Below are 21,625 nucleotides of genomic sequence, written 5' to 3'. Positions count from 1 at the left end.
TTTCCGTTTTCACATACTGGAGATGATAATTTATTCAAAGAGCTAATTTTTGAGATGAAGAAAAAAATACCTGTTTTAGGCAAAAACCATGGAAGATCGGCCTTGCAAAATCCATGGAAGATCGGGCCTCGCAGAAGGAATTGCTGTAACTGCATAGCTTGTAAACATGTCTTATGGTGTGGAAGGGTTATTGCCAGAAGCACCACACCTGTTAATGCTCCACGACACTCCCCGAACGGTTTATCTGTTTGCTGAAAAGTGTCCCAAAATGCTTCAACACCAAATTGTTCGAAGCGCTTGAAATTTGAAAAATTTGAAAATTTCCCACCAAATTGTTTGAAAAGTTCCCCATCGATTTTTTATTTATGTAATAATTACAAAATTTTAATGTGTTAATTAGGATATATTGATTTAATATTTATTAATTATTTTATTTTGTTTAATTTAATGTGTTAATCAAAATTTATTAATTCAATATATATTAATTATATATATTTTAAAAAAGATTATCTTAATAATATAAATATATTTTTAGTAAAATATATAAATTAAAAAATTGAGATGTATTTTTAAAATTGTTACGATTTTTTGAGGGAATGAAAGCACTAGCCCAACGTTAAGTGTTTTTATGGGATTTTGTTGGAGGGAATCATTTATGCTAATAATTATCATTGGATTCAGCATAAGTTGGAAGATGAATCAAGTGGTTTGAGAATAGAAATGCACCAATCTAGACTTGTTTTAAACCCTTAAACATCTACCATAATTGAGGCAATGTTGAAAGGATTAACAGCGAAGTTGAATTTAGAAAAAACATTTTCAAGGCTTGAGGTGTAAGTTGGAACAACCATTATAAGTAGAATCTAATGAGCTTATCATGACCTCATTATAAATAGATATGGATTTATTAAATGAGAGCTACCATCTTGGCACATGTTTCTATTTTGAAGAGTTTGTTAGATTGGTCAAAGGAATGTCCCACCTCGAGAGTATGTGGAAAGCACAATTGGTACATTGCACTCTGAGGTCAACAAATCTATTTGGAGAACACTCCCTTATTCTCAACCTCCTAATTATTTGAGGGTGACCTTGGAGAGCAGATGAGCTTGTTGATATAGGCTATATGATGAGGGTTTGAAATTATGAATGATAACTAGTTTGAAAAATCAGTGCAAAATCTCTCCATTACCTAATGACAAATCTGAATATCAACTTAGAAAAATATATGTTGAAACATATTGCAAGTAGTTTGTACATGTAGTTTTGTTGCCATTACTAACCATTATAGAATTACAGTGCCATAGAAGGGTCTCAGCGGACACGCAGGTGGAAAATACTTATCTATCAGATAAACAACATAATCATGGGCTTTGGTATGTCCAAATATGTCTCAACCCTTGTTGGAAATATTGGGGGGGTGAATTGATACTTCTTACAATTGTTATATTATGTTAGTTAAAAGGTTAAGCCAGAACATAAGAAGTAGAACAAAAATAATAATTTTATTAAATATAGTGAGGACTTTGATTCTCATTTATAAATATGAGCTCCAACTTGTAATATAAGTTCTTTAATTCTTCGAGGCGCCAACCTTGAATGAGGACAAAAAGCCTCTTAGGCCAATCCAGGCACCAACCTGGTCAATATGAGGACATCAATCCTCTTAGGTTGAAGCCTTTAACTATACTTAAAAAAAAAAAAACAAAAAAACTTTATCAAAATACTTCAAAATCATTCCTTCAAGATGTCTACCATATAAACCTCTTGTAAAAGCAGGGAAGATTTTACACTCAAGATGCTCATGTCTATTGAACATAGGCTATTTAACGATGATATATGGTTTAAGTAATTTGACAAAGACTTTATACAAATAGTGACATCCCCCAAACCATGTTTGGACAATGACATCCAACCATCATCAGATAATGTGTTCACTACCTCAATTGTCATCTTCTATGCAAAGAATGTAGATGACTCGTGTAAGATACAAAGTGTTTCAAGGACACTTGAAGCCTCTAAGTCATGTGATCAACCATGATGACTAATGCTCCTTTGCCTTCACTAGGTCGGATCAAATACCCACTAGATAAGAGTTCACCATACACATCTTTGAGATTGTGATACCATATGCATACAATCAACACATAGACATACATATGTTTATTATTTATTGATCTACGCACATGTTTACACTATTCATACTTCAGGGGATAGTGAATTCCTTGGTGGCAGTCTTTTAAGAAGGCTTGAACATTTCTCAATAAGACTCATGAGACATGCAACATATTAAGGTTTACCTCCAATTCAGCAATGACCCTTTCTTTAGCATCAATGGCAAAACTCTTAAAACTCCACACATTCAAGCGTCTCCTTGAATATCATAATCTAAAGCCTATTTTTCTCCCTTGTGTCATGCACGGAAGAGTGCTCCTGATCTTCAACTTTAATCGAGTTTGCTAGACACTATTAGATAAGCTCCACCAACCTCATAGTAGGGCCCTCCCTCCCCAAGCAACAACCTCCTTTTTCTAGTTCCTTGCCTATCTCTTACTGTGTTTTTGTGCTTTAGTGTCCTTCCATGAATCACTTCCTCCCCCTTGGATCTTAGGGACAACCTAATTTTTTTCCAAAGACTCTCCTTTTCTCTTTCCTCCTTGATGTTCTCCTTCGTCCCTTCCCTCCCCTCTATTCCCCCTTCTCTCCCTATTACTTTTGTTTCCCTACTACCCTCCTCCTCTTTAGCCTTCCTCCTTGTTACAATTTATGATGTTCTGCTCGCCTTTTTGTTTCCCCCTTCTTAGACTCGTCGAACATCCCTTTTTTAGACTTTGGTAGAGGGTTGGGGCCTCGTAGCAATGATCATCTAAATGTCCCCAAGAGAAGGGGAAATCCTTTTTGTCAATGGAACATAAATATGCAAATTTTGAAATTTGCTCCATGAATATATATATATATATATATATATATATATATATATATATATATATATATATATATATATATCTATATATATTGCACCTTAGAGCTTCAAGCGTTGAATCTCTTTCGAAATGAAAATCGTATCCTTGAATTGCAAGTCCTTAGCCAACCCTATAAAAAACTTAGCTATAAACAGATTAATCAAGTTCACTACCCCATATTGTCATTATACAAGAATCAATGGGGGAGGGGGAAAAGGGGATCCAATTACTATAGAATTCTCTCCCTCACTGGGGAAAAATCTAAAACTCTTCACATGGTTTAATTCGGATTGCACAGTGGTTTAGTGATTTGTGAAAATTTGACCAAATTCATAAATTTGGAGGCAATAATTCAAATTAGTAAATTTGGAGGAAATAATTTAGAATCATTATACTCTCTATTTTGCATAAATAGATTTTATTTTTCTTTTACTCAAATTGTGGAGATATTGTGGTCACACAAGGAAGGTGCAAGAGAATGTAAAATTTTAAAATTTGAATCTATCGAAACTGATTGTTTGCGTGACCTCTAGGAGACCACGAGGGCTTCATTTGGGGAGCAATACCATACCACGTTCATTCATAATGGGGTTATATAATGTGATTTATAGATGTGTTTTTCAATATGTAATCAAATTAGGGGTATCGTTTAGTATGCCACAAGCACACGTGATATGTGAGAGGTTCATTGAGTGAAGCCCCGTGCATGAAACCATTGTTGATCCAAGACTCATGAGATATCCTGAAGTTGATACTATGTTTTCCTTGTCCCCATTGAAGTATGAATTAGAATGTGCAACAAGATAGAAGTCATCCACCTTGGTGTACTTAAGCCCATAATCTTGAGTCCCCTTTAAGTATCTCATGACTCTTTTTGCAGCAAACCAATGTCCCTCACATGGTTTATGCATAAATCTGAAAAGTGTGCTCACAAGTTTGTAGATGACTCATATAAGGTACGAAGTGATTCAGGTACATTTGAAGCCTCTAAGTCATGTGATCAACCATGATGACTAATGCTCCTCTGCCTTCACAAGGTTGGATCAAATACCCACTAGATAAGAGTTCACCATACATAGCTTTGAGACTGTGACACCATATGCATACAATCAATACATACGCATACATTTGTTTCCTCAATAAGCCCTCCAAAATTTCACGAGGTTTTGATGGTGGGATCTTGAGATATCGCAAGCCATAGCTTGAAGACCAATTCTTTCCCTTGGTTTCTCTTAGACTAGAAACATCGTTGGTATCCTTGCATTGTCTTTCATTGAAAATTCATTCATTGATCCCTTTCCCCTCCCTAATTAGGTCAAGCATATCATTGGTTGCTAAATCCTATCCCCTTGACTGAACCTTGTGTCCACTTGGTCCCATGTGGTCCCATGCACTATCAAGGTTAATTCTTCAAAGATCACGTGGAACCCAAGTTTCGACAATAATTATAGGGCTTAGGGATCTCCTTTATAAGGCAGATACTTAAAACCTAACCCTATAAATTTTCCCCAAGCCCTTCATAAAGAGCCTTACATCTTGTCTTCCAAGAGAAGCAAGCCACATATTTGAGCCTCTCTTGTGAATAGGTTTCTAGGATCACCCCTCACCCTATCATTGGTCCATCCATTTCGTGATCCTTATCATAATGGGTCTCCTCCCATCAATGAAAATTTGTAGAGAGAAGGGAGCCTTAGCCAAGGTGACAATGGGCTATCGATCCATTGTTGCCCTTAGGCTAGTAGTAACCCTTCAAGGATCCCCTTTTAGGACCCCCGCTAGTTTGAGCGGTAACAGGTTACATTACTGTCAAGGGATATTTAAATTTCTCTTTGGGGGATTTTTAAGTTTGGGATCCATATGGTCAGGAAGACCCTCTCTCGAAGTTCTTTATATACCTTTTTGATGACATTGGCCTTTGTGATATCCTCCCTACAAAGCATCTGCCAACTTGCCTAATGATATACAAAGAAATGCTCATATTACAAAGCAACTAGATCATTTTATTTTATTTGAAGGTCTCTTGGACACAAATCTCAAAAAATTTCAATTCATGTAGAATTAAATATCTCTAAACATGTGCAATAGAAAATGGTATAACTCTTATATGGCCCCTTTGATTTGAAGACTAAATTCCAATAATTAAAAATACTTCTCAACATATTAACAACTTAATATTCCTTTCTTTGCATTTCTCTTTTAGATTTCTTGCTTTCAACCAATTTATTTAGAGCTTAGGGAGGCTCAAGTAGCACCAACTGCCTTGCTTCTATTGGATTGAATAAAATGCTCTCTTTGAAATCTATAATATCTCATTCATGTTGCTTCCTGTTTTTCCCATAAGATTTTGGCATGTAATCCATGATCATGTTTGTGTCACTCTTAATAACACACTCCTTGGAGGGTGTCATAGAATATTTTATTGGGACTAAACTTGGACACCTCTTCTTTCATGATCTTTGATTCTTCATTCAATCCTACCACCCATTCGCTGTTATTTTTCAATTTTTCTTATAATCATTTTGTTGTTGGGAAGGTGTTTTTTGAGTATATTCTCTTTGCACATAGATACACACAAAGTATCATGATTGTAATCAAATGGATGGGTTGTTAAAATCACAAATATTTAATTAAATATGCATTGCTATACCTTTGCTCAAGTAAACTTCAATGCAAATTTTAGCACGTGTGTATAACCTTCCTTGACTGGTTTGTATCTTGTTATACATCCCCAACATATTTATGTTGGCTTTTGAAAGATTGTCTCATCCCAAAATAAGTGGGGGGATATTCAAAATTCAAATCTAGAGTGGGGTTGAAGAGACAAACATTGAAGATGGATTCAATTTTGGAAACTATCCTTTAAAAAGAGGCTAGCTTTGCTCCAAAATGGTAGTCCCTCCTCCAAGACCTTCCCACAACTTCCATAATTGTCAAATTTTACAATAATAGAACCTCTAAAGTACAAGCATACTATATACTTAGAAGTTAGGTTGGAATTTATTTGATTCTTAAACTCTTTAGATGATGACCAGAGATCATTAAATATATAGATTGAAGCATTTGATTGTAGTTATTGATCAACTTGTTAACCATCCATAGAGGAATACTTCCCTCTAACATGTACTTGAGTTTGTCCACAATGAAAGAATCCTACTATGTTTTTGGTATATTCAACAAGACTGCATCTTTAAAGTAACGAAGATTCAATTCTTAATGTTTAGCAATCCTTTAAGAGGGATATATAATCAACGTCACATAGGAGGATGTATTCCCTTTGTTTAGCGAACCTCCATGGAGATAAAACACTAAATGCAAGATTGAACTCTTGTTTATGTGATAATTAGGGAATGTATACCCAATCTCTCAAAGATTAGTCATAGATAATGGGAAAGAATCTCCTATTTATTCTAAATAATTCTTAACTCTATTTATAGATTACTTTCTCACCATAGAGTCACAATAGTCATTTTTTAAGGCAAAAGCTACATCAAAACTTTTTGAATATGCAAATAAATAACCTCCACATATAAAAGTAAAAACAGCTCTTTAAACATGCAAGTAGATAACTTCCTCACATAAAGATGAAAGCATTATTTAAACATATTTAAAGCGAATTAAAATATAATAATAGAAAAATCAACCAAAAAAAATTCTTGATACTATAATAATTCAAATAATTCTATTTAACAAAAATATATTAAAAATCACTATAAATTAACATTAATAAATAATTTATATAAAATCCCAATTTAATAATAAATAATTACCTAATTTATAAATGATTTATGTATAATCTTAATTTATATCAATTTAATATAGTTAATTGAGATAACCCATTATCCCACACACGTTCATTCCTTTGCCCTCTCTCCATTTGCAAAGCCGAGGACCTGTCACAATACTTGCAAGAAAGCATTTGATACATCTGCTAGATAGCCACAACAAGTGACAGAGCAAAGCTATCTGTCTAAATACTTGTTCATAGATTCTCTCACATTTGATTCGTATCAAACAGTTCAGCGGGGGGCGAAATGGGAGGAAACCGGAGACGCAGCAGAAGCGACATCCCCAGGGGGAGCCGAAGCTCTCCTCATAGAAGATGTTACGAGGATTTCAGGGAGTGCGATCAATACAGGGAGAGATATAGGTTCAGAGACATGCGCTCGACTCTGCCCATTATCCTTCTGCTCCAAAATATTTCTCTAGACGCGAGGTTCGTATCTGTTTTCTTCTTAGTTTGAGGTTTCATACCCATTAATTTTAATGAAGTTGTCTTAAGTCAGCCATTTCTGGCTAGACATTTTAGTCATCGAACAATGTATTGGGTCTTCAATTTTATTTTTTAAGTAAAAAGACCATTAAGGAATAGACTGTGGTTTTCCATGTGTTTTTTTCGGAGGTCTCATTAAAATCATCAGGGTCTGATAAATTTAGGGTTTGCAGTTTTTTGGTTTATTTTAAGCTTCGACAATGACAATTTAGTTATGTATGCAACCTCATGATGAAGAATAAGTTTCCACGTTGAGTAGATAGGGTCGCTTAACTGCCATTTTGTAGTGGTACTTTAATTAGATTGAATAACTTGGCAACCGGCCCCTGAACTTGGGGGTTTGCAAGGGTAAATAATTTTCTTAAAGAACCTCGGGGAACGACTTCAAGGGTAATGATTTTCTTAAAGAACCTTGGGAGCTATTTTAAGAGAATAATAAAATTTGTGGGAATTAAGACGAAAATTACATAACATCATGCAAAATGGATGGTTTCTTATAGGAAACCTATCTCGTTTTGCTAATTCAAATGATACTGTTTGAAACAATGTTTTAAGACTCCGACTCTGACTCCGACTCCGACTCAGCTGAGGATCGACTCCGACTCCGACTCCAAAACGGTAATGACTCGGCCGGCTCGATTTCAATGACTCGGTCGTTGTAAAAAATACATTAAATATTTATTTTTTTTATTAAAAAACATAATTTTAAATATTTTAAACATAATTTTAAAGATTTTCATTCATGTTTCCAAACACACAGCATTATAATATAGATGGAAGACAACATATGATCAAAGTAGGCTCATGAACCAATCCACTATATCAAAATGGTACCCAATGGCAATACATAGTCAACTGTCATACATGATCAAAGACTCAAAACAAAATACAAATAACCAAGGAGGCTAGAAATGGCCTCTACAACAAAAGTAAACTGTGATGGTGACCAGACTGCAATACTAGTACTACTGGCTAGTAGCTACTGCTAGAGGAGCCAAGATCATCTCGACCAATCTCTGGATCATCATCATCAGAGTCAGACAAGGGGCCCCATGGCTCCTCCTCATCATCATCATCGTCTCCAACTGCAACTGTAGAAGTGGTACTAGTACCACTAGCAGGCTGTGCAACAGATGCAAGCTGAGATAGAGTAGATATGCGGCTGCACTTCTGTCGTGGCTGAGCAGAGGAAGCACCTACAACTGGAGTCCTTGCTGGCTGTGAGACTGAGGCTGGTGGATTGGGATCTGCATTCAACTGAACAGGCTGAAGTTGAACAACATGTTCAAGTTCATCAAGATCCTCATCAGGATCAAACTCTGGTGGACGACTCTCCACTACCCAATCTGATGTTGGATCAATGTTTTCCAACACAATGGGATCTGAATCAGGTCTTTTGTTCAGCAATTGGTTTCGTCTGAGCCGAAGGTTGTATTCGTCTGAGCTTGTTGCTTCAATTCATTGTCCCAACCCGAAATAATATAATGAGCCCCTGGGTGTGCATTAGTTAGATAAGGCCGAGTTGCTTCCAAGATTAAATCATTGTTATTTCTACGACCTCGATTTCGGGTGGTTTGAGGTTGAGCTTGAGTACCACAACCCTGGCCTTGGCTACGACCTTGACCACCCCTTGCATTTCTCCCTTGGGACGAAAGAGTGAGGAGAAAAAACATTAGGGAAATTATTGGACTTGAGGGATGCACTTTGGAGGGAAAGTAAATATGATAGATGCACTAACAACCCAACAGACTACAGACTCAAAGAGTTAGAGACCAAACCAACAGCGAGATACTAAATGAAAATTCATTATATGGCAATATACCTAAATGTCTTTGTGTTAAGGGGAGAAAGCTACTTGAGAATTAAACAAACTCTACTACGAGTGATGCCCTACCAAAGGCTATTGAAATAAAGTGCAGGAGTTTGTTGGCAAGGAAACATAATGCAAAGAGGTAAAGGGACTAGGCTAGGAGGGATTGGTCCTTCAACTTGCTTGGTTGTTATTGGGAAATATGCAAAGATTTTTCCCCTTCATGATTTGATAATTCCATGTCCTTTAGCACAAATCAACAACAACAGAAAGAACATTCCCAAACACCTCCTAAGATTCCCATAGAATACATCGGGATCAACACTATATTCAATAACATCATCAATTTTCTTCAGTGCTTTCATTATGGAGTGAATGTGAATAAATGATCGTATGCTCGAATGAAGGTTTGCGCAAAGCTGATTCAATGCCATTTGCAAACTCTCCTTGATTTGATGAATTCAGTGACGCGTTGTGTAAGCCAACCTCAAGTGGATACAGCTACCCAACTTTTTGATCCTCTTCACTCGTGCCCAACATAACAGTGTGAAATTATCACAATCTAAAAATTTGAAAGTATGTATAGTCTACTATAAAGGGGACTTCTAATGCCCGCACAAGTTGCCACGGCGGGGGCTCTTAACGCCCCCAAAAGTTAGTATGAGGGGGGCTCCCAACGTCCCCAAACATTGTTACAATGCGTTTTTAGACCACCCTAATAAGTTGCTACAAGGGGGGTTGTAAGCTGCCCTTGTAGGTTGCTACGAGGGGGGTTTTAAATTGGCCCCATAGGTCAATTTTCAAGGGGTTTCAAATCACCCCCGAAAGTGAATTTTTGGAGGCGATTTACAACCAACCTTGAAAGATGACTTTTGAGGGATATTGCAATCACCCCTAAAAGTCACTTTTTGGGGCTGGTTCATATCTCTTAAAAGACCTTTTTGTTTGTCCTCACAACGCCCTTAGGCTAGCCCACCTGAAGGACCCTCACACCTAATTGACCCAGATTTTGGGGCTTGACCCTGACGAAGCCAAGGAGAACTGAACCAATGCCTCATAATAGAGGGCCAATGACTTGGCAGGGGGGCTTCAACCAACCATTTGGGCTACCCATCAACACTATCTCTTCAAATACCTTCCCTAAAAGGCTTGACATTTAGAGGTGATGCTTTGAAGGGAGGGGGGGGGGGCGTCTAAAAAATTGCACCCAAAAGTCACTTTTCAAGTTTGGAACCCCCTTTGAAAAGTGATACATTTGGGGGCAATTCATCTCTCTTAAAAAACCGCTCCTAAAAGGCTTGACTTTTAGAGGTGATGCTTTTAGGGGCTGTCGGGGGTGGGGTGAGTGAGGGTTTAAAAAACTGCAACTAATGCTAAAACCGCTTCTAATTCCCACTTTTGGAGGCAGCGTATGCCCCCCCAAAAGTATTTTTTGTAGTACTGGTAGTTATCACTTTTGTCTCCATAAGTCATTCTTTTTTAATGATTAACTATACTTTGCTTCTTTCTAGGATCTCCTTTCAAGAACATTTTTCAACCAATTCTCAAGTTTGTTCTTCAAATTACTTTTTAATTATTTTTGAGATTTATACTTCTCTAATCTTCTGTAAGAAAAGGACTTTCATTTTATACTAGCAAGGTGATTCCTTGAGTTAGAGGAAAGGAATATCCTTCCCTCACTAGTAAAGGGATTTCCTTGTAGAAAAGGAAAATGATTTCCTTTAGTTAAAGAGCTACAGAATTTTCCTTACCAATGCCGATTGCATTACTAGCATATGCATTGTCAACATAAATAACACATACATGATCATAACTTGAAGAGTTCCTTTGAATTCACTTACCTCAGGTTTCTATGAAGAGGAACTATCAAGGCAAGTGAGGGAACCCAACCTTAAGTTCTCTTAAGAAACAATAATCCCCTAATTGACAAGCCAATCTAGTAAGTCTTCCTACCCAAATAATAAAGGCCTCTATCTTTTCTTGATTAACCATGATGCCTTTTGATGTAGTGACAATATCAAGACATTATTTCATTCCCTCCACTAAACGACTGAATGAGCTTTGTAGTGAGAGCAAGGCCATCTATAAAATTCACGTTAAGCAATTTCTCCCCATAAAGAAGGGGAATGCCTCAAAATGTTTGTTATAAATAAGAATCTTAAGGAGAAATAATAACGCATCACTATAATACCACATAAATATGGGGCAAATGGTTTGGATCGTTCATGACGTTGCACGTGGGGTTTGGTCTAGGGTTTGTACTGGTTCTGTATGTTGATTCAACCCCTTTTATGGTATATAGGCTGGAAGATCATTTGCAATGTCGACCAAATTCGAGTGCCAGAGTAACTGGGTAAAGGGGTTGAGCTTTTATATGAAAAGGCCATGGATCCTGGCCAGTCGTCACGATGGGGTTATTCAGTTATGGCTGTTATCACCTAGATTGACCTCAGGCTAAAGGGAGGCAATTCTAGGGTAACCACAAACCAAGCTTAGCCTAGTAGCTAGCCCTACTAGGCCGGGAGAGGGCTCTCTTCGTAAGGATCTTAGTCAAGATGACTGGATCAGGTAAAGGATTTTAGGTTAGGTATAGTAGCACGAAAGGTTTTGATTGAATTTGTTGGTGTTTTGCTAGATCAGATGGAGCTGGGCAGTTTAGGTCTGGGAAATTAGGTCATTAATGTAGGGTGTTCTATGGGGCAAGGTAGGCATAGGCTTTAGCACTTTAGGCTTAATGGTGTGAGGTGTTTAAGACTGATGAGGAGCTGAGGAGGGCATGTGACAATCATGGATCCTTCTCAAACAGTAGAAAACATGAAATATTGAATGATTTCCCAAGGCAGAGCACTGTTACAATGGATTCTACCCATCAAACTTGATAACATTCAATAAGAAGCAATGAAATGAATGATGGCATACATAAAGCATATAAAAAAATGATTACAAAAGAAGAATCTTTTCTAAAACTCCATACCACAGAGATCCCATAAAAATAGTTGCAAATCTTATTAATTTCCTTGCCAAACTGCTTACAATGATGTACAATCAAGCTCTGAGCATCCAAGTGAGTCCAACCCACACACTGATTGAGAAAATACATGATATAGACTCACAAACAACTAATCCTAGCCTTAGGGGTCGAATTCCATGAGAGGAGGAGTCAGTGGCACAAAAAGTTGAGCAGACAGTTGAAGACTAGGATGCTGAAAGCCTGAAACTGAAACATTCCTAGTATGAAGCAAACTGATTCATTCATCTCATTTAAGCTTTTCATCTAATGTATCTACCCTAGGCAACATAAATACACTTTAATTACATCATGATTTTACATTACATTAGTGAAAAGATTAAAAGCCCATAGGTGAAAAGCGAAAAACCAAAGAAACAGTGAAAAATTGGGCTGCTTTTCAAGTGCGCAGTGCCTTAAGGAAACGTGCAGCGCCTCTCCTGGACAAACGCACAACGCCTTAAGGAAACGCACTGCGCTGACTTCAAATCAAGTTTTGAGTGTCTTCTCGATGTCAAAATTGGGTGTGGGATAGCTCGTTGGAAAGCTCGTCGAGTCTACTTTCCAGAAAATCTTGAACTTTTTTAATTTGGAGCTCATTTGCCCTGTCAAAATCTCAATCTCCCAAGACTGGTCAAAATGTGCAGAATGAGGATGCCAAAATGCAGAGTGTTGTTTCAGTCAACTTTTGGAGGTCTTTCTCAAGTCAAAATTGAGCTCATGATAGCTCAATGGAAAGATATCTGTGTCTAGTTATCATTGTACGCATCAAGAAAGTCATTTGGTCACTCCAGCTAGGAGAAATCTTGATTTTCCCAAAGTCACTCCAGAAGTGCAGCAACTCTCCCGATGCAAATGATGTTTTGGACATTTCTCCCAAACCATGAGACCGTTGTAAACAATGAAGGAGGTTTTTCTTCGTGAGTCTATTATGGGAAAAAACCTCTCTCACTTTTTTCAAATTCATCTTTTCTTGCTCAGAAACATCATTTGAATAAAACCTATCCCGATGTGTGGCACGGGGGATTTGTAGAAATGAAGGGAAATGAAGGGGATGAGGGCTTCTAATTTCTTGAGAATTTTGGGAAGTAGGAAGGGATGTTAGGAAGTAGGGGAAAGTAGAATTTCAAAGATTGAGTGAGGGGAAGGGGTCTAAAAGGGCAAAACACAGGCCTAACCTAGAAAAGTGTTAAATTGTAGCAATAGGCTAGGCTTTGTGGGAAAATGATGAATTTGAGGGATATAAGTGATGGGAGGTGTTTAAGAAGGTATATTAAGGATAGGGGAAGGTGTATGAACATTAGGATACAAGTTTTGTTGATGATTTGACCATCCAAGAAAAATTACCTTCAAAACCCTAGGAGAGGGAAATGAGCCTTACTTAAGCACAACTGAAGCACAAACAAGGTGTAAAATGACCCATTGGAACCTGAAATAATGATGACAACTCTTTGAATGATGGCACACTCAGCTGAATGGTGACATGGACCAGTACTTGGAAAACTTTGGAAGGAGTGAAAACAATCCTAGACCTAATACCTAGTGACCAAATTTTACATGAAGACTCATTGAAATGACAAAAATTTGATTTCGACACCCCAAGACCACTTTATAAGAGCATATTTGATCACTGGTGGAAGACTGCAAAGACTGACACTAACAATGGCATTATCAGATGGGAACATTGATAGATTTGATGAGCATGATGGGTCGGTTAGAGGAGTACATTTTCACAAGGCTCAGCCGTGTTTGTGTCTGTAGGTAAACCAACTGGCTTGGATATTTATTGCATGTTTTGTGGTCCATGTGGACCTCTTTTTTTATGTATTTCAGAGATTGAGCAACACTTTGAAACTGATCACCAAGGTTCATTTTTCAGTAGTTCCATCAATTGGACGATTGATATGGGTTTCAATGGATACATTTTTATATCCTGGAATGGTGGGTGTCTAACACCTTGGTGACATGGAGAGGGTCTTGAACACATTGGTGTTGTGTGAGTCCCTCATGTATTTTGACAAAATTTTCATGGATCAACTAGGAGATTACCTTTAATTGCTCTGTATTGTAAAATGTCTGGAAATTACACACGTCTAGTGGCAAGTTTTGTAGTGGTGTCAATTGGGTCTAGCTTGGGTGGTTGGGAAGAAAATGTTATCTTTCCCTGTTTGTGAATCAATTGTTGTTTGGAGCTCTTCTTCATGAGCTATGAGGAATAGAGTCAATTGTTGTTTGGAGCTATGAGGAATATCTCAGTCTCACTACTGGCTGGAGGGTGGGGTGAGAAATTACACGCAAGGTAATCAAACTGGTATACCTAGTTTAAAACCTTCTGAATGGGCGGGGATTGGGCCAGATGACAAGTCCTTGGTGATTTTGGCAGGCTTAGAAATGCCTCTCATAGTGCAGCCACTTAGCCAAAGGAGAGCTGCAAGAAAAAATCCCACCCTCTCCCATCCAAGGAACAAAGTTATTTTAGAATTGGTAGGTTTAGTGAAGCTTCCCAGCCATGTAGCTTCTTATGTAGACATTGTGCATGTATATTTAGGACATCTAAAGAGTATTCCTTCGATTGTAAATGATATTAACTGCAAGTCATCTGACATAACAGTCAAAAATACAATAATGAAAAGTTGTTATAACTCCAATTTACTTGTTAATGTTACAGGGAATGTCTTTAAGATCAATATATGGAACTATACTATGCACCACTGCCTATATCCGGAGAGTTAAGTTCCACAATGAGTATCCTTAGATTGTCAGTGCCAATGATGAACAAACAATAATGATATGGAACTGGCAATCTTGAACTTGTATCTGACCTTATTGGCGACATTTTTTGTGTAATGTGTGTTTCTTTTCATCCTAAGGAAGATTTGGTCATTTGAAGCCCCTTGGATCAGATTGATTGTGTATGGGATATTTGTGCTTCAAGGAGGAAAACCGTCTGTTGATGATATTAAGGTTAACACAAATGAACACAGATATTTTTGGAGAGGGTGATGTTGTTGTCAAATATGTTTTGGAATGTCATGACCATGGAGTGAACTGGGCTGCTGCTTTTCATCCCAGCTTTCCATTGATTGTGTCAGGAGCAGATGGTCACCAAGCAGATTGAATGGCATGCAGATTCAATTGCTTGGTGAAGTTATGTCTATTTCATTAGAGATATATTAACTTTTTTTTTTTCTTTTATCTTTTTCTTTTGTTACTCCTCTTTATTGAGTAGCATCTCAGTTTGCATGTAATTCATTTGTGAAAAGTTAGTTTGTTTTGTTCTCGAATACCAAGGCCTGGCAAGTTGGATAATTTAAGAGGGCATGTGAAAAGTTTGTAGATAATTTGTTTGTGAAAAGTTAGTTTTGTTCTCAGAGATCAAGGCCTGGGAAGTTGAATACTTTAGGAGGGCACGTGAAAAATTTGTAGATAATTCATTTGTGAAAAGTTAGTATGTTTTTTGTTCTCGCGTACCAAGCTTGGGAAGTTGGATATTTTAACTTTTAAGAGGGCATGTGAACTATATGTCTCGTGTGATGTTCCATCCACGCCACGACATTATTGTTAACATTTAGAAGATAAAAGTATCTGAGTTTGAGATGTATCCAAGTATTGTAGAGGTGTCCAAACATTTTGTAGAGACCATGATTGCTTCTAGATCCTTGTAGCACATCTTGATATGAATCTTCTTGCTATTGGGCATGACCGTGGGTTGATTGTTTTCAAGTTAGAAAAAGAAAGATCTGCTTTTGTTGTTTATGAGGGCACCCTATACTGCAACAATGACCATTTTTTGTTTGCTCATCAATTTGCAACTCAAAAATACTCTCAACTTATACAGATAAGTAGGGTTGGATCCATGAATTGGATCAAGGATGATGATCATTGTTGTTTAGCCCCATGGAGGATGTTGTCCTAATACGTTTGGATGTTGATGGTGGGTGATATGAACTTATTCTTGGGCCAGAGGATAGTGTTGGGACTTGGGAGAAGTGACGCACTGCAAGAAGAAAAGAAAACGACTTGGAGGACCTGCTGCCTGTTTTGCTTACAATCAATCGGCAGTCATTGACATGAGTCATAACCAAGTGATAAAAATCATAGAAATAAGGTGATCAAGAAGTCTAGTTGTCCAGTAACTGTGGATACAATTTTCTGTGCAGGAACATAAAACCTTCTTATTGGGCCAGAAGATAGTGTTGGGACAGAAGAGTGACACAATGCAGGAAGAAAAGACAACAACTTTGGTTTGCAATAGAGGATTGTACCTGGGGACCTCCATACTCCATTTGCTAAATACATTTAGTCAGATGACATGGAAAATGTAGCCTTGCTGAGCAAGCATGCAATCATCATTGGAAGCAAGGAGCTTGTACATTGTTCTCTACATAAGATTATTTGTGTTAAAACTTAAGAGTGGTGCTTGGGGTGACAATTGTGCTTTGTTGTCTTCCAAACAGAAACTGTGGCCTTATTGGAACACTTGATGTTCAAGTATGTATAATGAAGGTGTCTGAGAATTCTGTCAATTGCATGAATGAGTTGGAAATAACCGTGTCATACAGATTGATGCATGAGTATATATTCAAGCTGGCACTGATAAAAAGGAAGTATGACAATGTTATGAGCATGATTAGGAACTGATTTGTGGACAGGCAGTGATTGCTTAGCTGCATCTGAAGGGCTTCCCAGAAGCGGCTCTTCACTTTTTCAAAGATGAGAAGGCATGATTTAACTTAGCAGTGTAGGGTGAAACTATTCAAATTGATGTTGCTTCTGCAAAACAGAGAGATGTTAAGGTCACTGGTATACACTTGGAACTGAGGCCCTTTGGTAAGGAAATGCTGCCATTGTTGAATATGCTTACCAAAGATTAAAGAATTTTGAAAGGCTTTCATTTTGTATCTTGTCATGGACAATATTGATAAGTTTTTGAAGATGTTGGGGATTGCATAAATATAAAATGATGTTATGGGTCAGTTTCACAATGCCCATATGTGAGTGCAGCAGTTCATGGGCTTACAGAGATTGCTGATATGCTTGTACTTAATAGTTAGGTGGCAATCTGCCCACTCTGCCATCTGGAAAGAAATCATCACTTATTGTGCCTCCATCAATTTGTCGCAATCGTGAATGGCTGTTATTGAGGGTTACCAAAGGCCTTTTTGGGGTGGGTAGCATAATGCAGGGGTTGCAGTCCATGAAGAAGAGGATGAAGGAGCTGCAGCCAATAGGGGTTAAGACCTTGACACTTCTGGTGGGTTGGATAATGCAGGGGGTGCAGTCCATGAAGAAGAGGATGAAGGAGCTGCAGCCAATAGGGGTTAAGACCTTGACACTTCTGGAGTTGAAAAACAAAATGGCGAGGTTGTAGTGGTCGATGATAGAGAAGTGAGAGGAGACAATGACGATGAGGTAGGATGGGATGTAGAAGATTTGAAGCTCCCTACAGATGTCTAAGCTGCAAATGTTGCAGGTACAACTCATAATGTCATTAGTTACGCCATCACCACGTATGCCAGTAATTCAAATATGGATACAGAAAATCTTTTCTTGCAGGTGAGAATGCAGCTGCTAGTAACATTAATATGGCGATGCAGCTCTCAAGTCAACAACTTGGTATTAAGAATTTCACTCCATTAAAAGTTAAAACCTTTGTTTTTGGATCTTTACATGGGCAGCCATACATACCTCCCTACATTTGTTTCTGCACTGTGGTCTTCTTAGCAATAGAGGGAGGCTGGAGTGAGACTGCTAGCTCAAATGTCAGAGGTCCATGAGCTTTGGTATTTAAGCTTTTTCTATTAGATGAGAAACTTAGACTAGCTTACAAAGCCACAACAGATGGGAAGTTTAGTGAAGCATTAAGGTTATTTCTTACAATCTTGCACGCAATTCCAGTTATTGATGTAGATTCCGTTTAGGAGGTTGAGAAGCTGAAGAAATTGATTGGAATTGCTAAAGAATGTGTTATGGGTGTTCAAATGGGGGTCAAGAGGAAGTTAAAGATCATACTGTCGAACAACAAGAGCTTGCAGCCTATTTTACTCATTGCAACATTCAAAAAGTCCATTTGAGGTTGGCTTTGCTGAACACCATAGGTGTTTGCTAGGGAAATTCAAGTTTTCGAAAACATAAAAGCTTGGTTTTTCAGTACATTTAACTACAACAACAAGGTCTTCAGTGTTCACCATATCATCATTCCAGTTGGAAATAAAACACTAGTGATAATTTCTTTTCTATTCACTAGGGATAATGGCCCTTTACAATCCCTGCACAAAATGCCAAATACGAGACAATACTTACAGCTGTTAGCTCTGTATAAACTGAAGTCCCAACATGCAACAATTGTTGTTCCTTTAGCAGCTCCAACAACCAACTCCTTGGACACCTTGGACTGCTCCTAGTGACTTGGCAGCCCTCCTGGCATGCCCCCTGTACACTCAATCAGCAATCTGCCCATCAAGCAGTTCTTCAGCTACATCCTGCAGGCCATGGTCTGCTTTCTCAGTCCTCCTGTAGCAGACTTCAAAGCCTTGGCCTACTCCTTTAGTCCTCAGCCACCTTGCTGTAGCAAGTTCACGCCGTCACCCCCCCTGCACAGAACTCCACAGGGCCACTAACTTGGCTTGATAACTGCTGGCAAATGAGCTCGCTGCAAACCATGCAACAAAGGCCCAGCAAGTTCTGTAGGCATGTGGGAGGCAGTTGCAGGATGCTAAAAACACTGAATTATGACTTCAGAAATCCTTTTGTTGTTTTTGGAGCAACTTTTACACCTCTATACCATGGTCAGAAGTATGTGTCCTGTCCACATTGTACACCACACTTTATTCCAATCATAAAGGGAAATCTATGTGCTATATGTGAGCTTGCAGTTGTGTTCTGGGTCTTTAGATGCAGTTCAAGAGAAAGGAAGTTAAGGATGATACTGTTCAACAGAAAGAGCTTGCAGTTTATTTTAGTCATAGCAACCTTCAAAAATTCCATTTGAGGTTGGCTTTGCTGAATACCATGGGTGTTTGTTATAAGGGATGGAGCTTTAGTACAACAGCTAACTTTGCTTGATGACTATTGGAAAGTGAACCCCTGCAAACCATTCAACAAAGGTACAACAAGTTCTGCAGGCATGCGAAAGGCAGCTGCAGGATGCCAAAAAATTGAATTATGATTTTGACTTCAGAAATCCTTTTGTTGGTGGTGCAGCAAATTTTACACCTATATACCATGGTCAATCAGAAGGATGTGTCCTGTCCATATTGTACAACATGCTTTGTTCCAGTCATACAAGGAAATATCTGCCCTATATGTGAGCTTTCCATTGTGGGTTCCGATGCTTCTGGGTGCTGAATGTGCATCTTTATTTCAAGAAATTTCATTACCCATGCATATTTCCATATCAATATTGCACTCTCTACCTTTGAGAGCCACGTTGAGAGATATGGCAGGACAATCACTAACAAGTCTTGGACAGACTTGAGGGTCTTCTTAAGAGACTGGAGGAGGCTGTTTATTGATCACTGAAGTGACAGTAGAAGTAAAACTTTCCATGTTTTTTCATTGTTTACAATTTGAAATTTCAGTCTGTGTTTTTGCTTCCCTTTCTCAGGAAGTAAAACTTTCCATGTTTTTTCATTGTTTACAATTTGAAATTTCAGTCTGTGTTTTTGCTTCCCTTTCTCAGTCTCAGACAATGAAAAGTGCCAGTAATTTAGCTTTAGGTCTGGAGAATTTTTTATAGACCCCCCTGGGTGTTTATCCTATCTTTATCATGCAAGTGTTCTAGTGGTTTGTCTGAGTAGAAACAGGCACTAGGGTCTTATTATTCAACATCAGAAAGCAATGCAATTGTTTGAATGCTTTTTCATATGTAGGTCCTGTCAGAATCAGAACTGGTCAAATCGCCCCATTGGACTGGGCATGGTATTGAACCAGCCTGCTGACTAGACTGGTACCTAACCAGTACAAACTGGCCCTAATTGGCTGGACAAGAGACTTAAATTTTTATGAAATTTCTGAATGAATTTTCTTGTACATGCACAACAAAGTTGGTTTATTCTTTTGATGATGACTATAGATGCAAAGTAAACATTTGTGAATTTTTCTTAATGCCTGGAAATAACAATCCTCTCTTAATTATGACTCAAAATTTATAACTCTGAAGTTGTTATGTGTTTGAATGAAAACTATTTTACAAAATGCTTAAAAGAATTGGTTTGCATCTACATAACAGTATTCATGTCTATACTTGTATGTTGGCCATAGGGCTTTAGATTTGGGTTTCTATCTTTGTTTACACGCGTATTCTAAGTTCAGAACATAACCATCACTTTTACACTAGAAAGGCTTGGAAATTCTATAGCCAGCTGTTTGTGCTACATGCACTTGAAAAGGTGTCATTTATTTGCTGAAACCAAGGCATCTTTTAATGCAATTGACTCACAGCAGGAAGGAAAGCTATGACACAATTTAGATTTGCATTATTTGTATATTTACCTGTCTATATGCTGAAAATTTAGTAGTGGGGTATATTGTATTCACGCTGCCTAGGAAACTTACACCATGTGGCCTCATTCCTAATCTCAAACTAAACCTCGCAGCCAAACACTGCTTCATCTCAGGAACAAATTATAAGGCCTTTAGGGCTTCAACATCTAAGACTCTTTGGTCTTCTTTTTTCTTTGGAGGCAAGGTTGTTTGAAACTCAATGCATGTTATATTAGGATCCAAGGGACCAAACTTGGCGTATAAAGAAAAAGCACTACTTTCTACACATGTTTTTATTACCAAACTAGGTGCACCAAACCTTTTTTAAATCCCGAACACTAGTAGTAAAATTGTAGCATTTCATAGTAAGCCGTCTTTTGTAGCTGATATCAGAGGAAGAGATTGCTGCAGCAGCAGAAGGAGAGATTACCATGGGAAGCAGAGGGTTTCAAGAAACAAAGAACTGATAAGGGGAGTAGGTCGTTTTTCCAGATCGAAAATGTATCACAAAAGGGTTATTTGGGCCCTCAAGGAAAAGAACGGGGGCAGTTTTTCCCAGCATGCCAAACAATCGAAAATGTATCACAAAAGAGGTATTTGGGCCCTCAAGGAAAAGAACGAGGCAATTTTCCCCAGCATGCCAAACAACCGCAGGTGCCCAAATCCGATGAAAACCCTCCCAAATTCTATCCTGCAGAAGACGTGCTTGATTAGACCCACTTCCTTTTCACACAGTAAATCAATAGTTTGTTGAGTACCCAGATACCCAAAAACTGAGATTGCTAAACCTATCAATCGCAATTCTGAAAAAGAGTAATGGAAAATTGGGAATCCAAGGCTTATGATGAAAAAAATCTTAACCTTATGCTTGGCGCCTACAGAGCTCTGGAATAGTGAAGACAGAGGTAATCAATGGGGAGAAGAGGAACTTAGGTCTTTCAATGTTGTACAATTCTTACACATCCACGCTTCGTTAGGTAAAAGCTGCAAACATGATAGAGCTGTAAACTCTGGCATGCATAAAAAAGGAGCTAGAAAATCCAAAAAAGAGCGTAACCTCGTTGCATAGATGGCAGCTTCAACATTGCCCATTA

The 21,625-nt window shown here is 38.0% G+C and overlaps 1 pseudogene; it reads left to right on the top strand.

Moving 5' to 3' along the window:
• Nucleotides 1-15,021: 15,021 nt before the first annotated feature.
• Nucleotides 15,022-19,394, top strand: LOC149224262 (coatomer subunit alpha-1-like; annotated as a pseudogene).
• Nucleotides 19,395-21,625: the final 2,231 nt, after the last annotated feature.

Source organism: Pinus tabuliformis, chromosome Q (assembly GCF_031772625.1).
Source record: "Pinus tabuliformis cultivar Carrire ecotype Pingquan chromosome Q, CPIR1, whole genome shotgun sequence".
Classification (NCBI taxonomy): domain Eukaryota; kingdom Viridiplantae; phylum Streptophyta; class Pinopsida; order Pinales; family Pinaceae; genus Pinus; species Pinus tabuliformis.
This window is presented reverse-complemented; position numbering and strand designations above follow the sequence as displayed.